This window comes from Pseudopipra pipra, chromosome Z (genome assembly GCF_036250125.1).
Source record: "Pseudopipra pipra isolate bDixPip1 chromosome Z, bDixPip1.hap1, whole genome shotgun sequence".
Lineage (NCBI taxonomy): Eukaryota > Metazoa > Chordata > Aves > Passeriformes > Pipridae > Pseudopipra > Pseudopipra pipra.
In genome coordinates, this window is record NC_087581.1 from 30,385,154 (window position 1) to 30,388,765 (window position 3,612).

The 3,612-nt window shown below is 43.5% G+C and overlaps 1 non-coding gene across 1 annotated transcript; it reads left to right on the forward strand.

Moving 5' to 3' along the window:
- The first annotated feature begins 209 nt into the window (after positions 1-209).
- Positions 210-281, forward strand: TRNAK-CUU (transfer RNA lysine (anticodon CUU)). The gene has a single exon. It is a non-coding gene; the product is annotated as a tRNA-Lys (tRNA).
- The last annotated feature ends 3,331 nt before the right edge of the window (positions 282-3,612 follow it).

Here is a 3,612-nt window from a genome sequence, read left to right on the forward strand (position 1 = left end):
ATGTTTAGGATTGTGTTCAGCATGTAGGCCAGATCAAAGTCAATCCTGTTGTGTGAGGCTGTCAGCAACAGTGCAGCACTGAACAACACACAAGTAAATGATTTGGGTAGAGACTAGGCTGATAAGTGGACAAAACTGCGTTAGCACTGTAGAGAATTTGACTACAAATCAAGCACTTTACACTATAAATAGCTGCACCCATCTGGGGCCCCCTGGTGGTCTAGTGGTTAGGATGTGGCACTCTTACTGCCACGGCCAGGGTTCGATTCCCAGTCAGGGGACTTCCCCAGGCAGATGGAGCTCGTCAGCCCTGTAAGGCCATCCATCTAAGAAAAGGTCACTCTAAACAAACCTACGTCCTGAGGACCTCGCTGCCACCGTCCAAGCTCGCTCTGCCCCAGCAGATGAACCTTAGGATTAAAGGGTGGGCTCGGTTCAGCGCACACTGTGTCTCACCTAAAAAGAAGGGTAAAGACCTTTCCCAAATCTTCGTTCGCAAAGACTGGCCATGATGATGATGACCTGCACCCATCAGGGCCCGTTGAGCTCTCCCTCCACAGCATCTGTCTGCATGGCAGTCATCTCTTCCTGAGCAGGGACACCTCTCACAGTTATACCCCAAGGCTGAGGGATCCGAACAGGACACCAGACATCAATGGGTTGGTAAGTGACATTGTTTTGCATGCATAAAACATTTAAGACACGTATAGCAAGCATGAACAATAATATTTGTATCCCAAATCTTAAATGTAGTATTTAATATTGACCGCCAATCCATCTGTACTTATTAAATATTTGCTACCCCCAAATTTACTGATTAGAATGCAATAAAATAACTGCTAGGTCAGATCTGAGTGATCTCTCACTCCTATTCTTCAGTATTAGCTGCCTTAATTATGAAGCCTATGCTCCCTATCATGTCACTACAGTCTCCACAACATGGCTCTCAACTCAGTGGTTTTGTTAACCACACTTTTATTTCTAGATACCTTCTTGGAGGCACACTTCTGCAGAGGCTGAAGAAACAAAACGCTGCTGGCTGCTGCACTGCCCTCTCCTCCTGTAGAAAAGGCTATCACTGTCAGCTGGCACCCAAAGTGTAGCTGCAGCTACAGGACACTCAATCCCAGTCACTCATTAACAAGTGTACACAGATTTGAACAAATCTTTCGCCTAACTCAGGTTTTAGATTAAACCCAAGCCATGTGCTTGGCATGGCATTTGACAGGAGGTGTCAGGCACATCCCTTGTCAAATGGCACTTCCTTGACATTTCTGTCCCCACGGACAGGTTCTGCTTGCAAACATACCAGGACAAACATTGTTCACTGTAAACAAGGACCAGCATTATTGACACATAGGTAACAGAGATCAAAGTGCATCCTTCCCTCTGTCAACAAAGCAAAGATATAATATGGTTTATTTTTATCTGGTGTCAAGTCTTTGGAGTCAATTAGAGTTATTACTGCTTAGACATGTCAGAAAAATAAAGGCTAAATGAGAATATTTGACAAGGTCACACAAAGGGGGATGATTTGAATGCTAATATGCCTAGGGGGAAGTATGTCTTCATTCCATAACAAAAGCCTGTCAGAAATGTGATGGCTGACATAGTTGGGGGGGCTGCTTATGATTACAGAATGATGTGACCACAAAGATGGAAAGAGGAAGGTCAATTATACAAACCCAAGAGAGTTCAAAAAGGGCAAGGAATTGAAAGCAGCTCATGCATGTTCACCCATGCAGAACATTTGCAAGGAAAAAATCACTCTACAGCAGATAAACGACAAATCCTGGCAGTAGAAGTTTGTTTCTTTATCCAAGCCTGTTTCTCCTCCTACCACAGTTCAGTCAGACAATTTGAGCTATGGTACAAAGGTTTTAGGACACTGGCACTGGGGCTTCAGATAGGAAGTGAAAACAAGTTGACATCAGAGGTTAAACATTTAGTCCGCAGGGTGACAGTACTGGCCAGGTTCTTTGCCCTTGAAACTTCACTAACAGGCCACTCTGCAGGCTGTCCATACTATGAGCTCCCATTCTCTTCTCGTGTGAACTCTTGCTCTCATGAACATAACTATTCAACAGTAACTATTTTTCTGGCAATTTCTCAGTTTATTGATTTGGTGGAAAGCAGCTCAGACCTCAGCAACACAAGCATTAGAGTTTACATAAAGGTAACAGTAACATTTCCTTTAGAGGAAGCATCTTGCTTTACCTTCAACCTAACAAACTTCAACCCCCTTATGTGAAGATTAGGAGAAGACTGATGAGTAAAAAGTTATATTTGTGGAAAGTATAAATATCAAGAAATCAAGTTCCAGTAGGGCTTTCATTGAGTGTTAAGCAGAAAATAGTTCTTCAACTTTAAATCAAAGAACTGAAAGGGGGAACTGTGATCACTCTCAGTCTGTTCTTACAACATAATGGGGATGAATCCTTCAGCTCAGACTTAACAAGGTGAGGATGTTCTGTATAAAATCACTGAGATGATACACAGAAAAGACTGTTGAACCTTCCAACTTGAGAAGCAGAACTCAAGCTCAAAGTAGGGACATATATCAATCTGCACATAATGAGAAAAGATCTTCCTATAAATTTTGGTAATAAAATACATGGAAAGAAAAGAGAAAAGTTGTGAAGGCACTACAACATTAGTGGCAGCCAAGAGAAAATATCCTCTGTAGAAAAGTAATGGGGTACAATGAATCCAAGAATCCTCAAAGAGCTGGCTGATGTCATTGCAAAGCCTCTTTCAATAATTTTTGAGTTGTCTTGGGAATCTGGAAAGCTTCTAGTTGACTGGAAGCTGGTGTACATTGTCCCAGTTTTCAAGAAGGGCAAGAAGGAGGACCCTGGAAACTACAGGCCTGTCAGTCTCACTTCAGTACCTGGTAAAGTTATGGAGAAGATTACTCTGGGAGGTATTGAAAACCACTCAAAGACAAAAGGGTCATCAGTCACAGCCAGCACGGCTTCATGAGGGGAAAGTCCTGTTTATCAAACCTAATTTCCTTTTGTCACAAGGTAACTCTCCTAGCTGATCAAGAGAAGCCAGTTAATATAATCTTTTGGGATTTCAGTAAAGCTTTCCATACTGTCTCGCACAAGATCCTTCGGGACAAAATGGCCGGCACACAGCTGGATAAACACATCTTGTGGTGGATGAGCAATTGGCTCACGGGTCAAGCACAGAGGGTAATAGTGAATGGGATGACATTGGACTGACAAACTGTCACTAGTGGGGTTCCACAGGGCTCCATCTTGGGCCCTGTGCTCTTCAAGGTCTTCATAAATGACTTGGGTGCAGGACTGGAAGGGATACTAAGCATGTTTGCAGATGACACAAAACTGAGAGGAGCTGTTGATTCCCTTGAAGGCAGAGAGACCTTGAAATATTAGAGAGATGGGCAATAACCAACCATGTGAAGTTCAACAAGGGAAAGTGCTGAATTCTGCGCCTGGGATGGGGTAACCCTGGGTGTTCATACAGACTGGGGAAGGAGAAGCTGGAAAGCATCACTGTGGAAAGGGACTTATGGGTCCTGGTCAATGACAAGTTGAATATGAATATCAGCAGTGCCCTGGCAGCCAGGAGGGACAACTGTGTCCA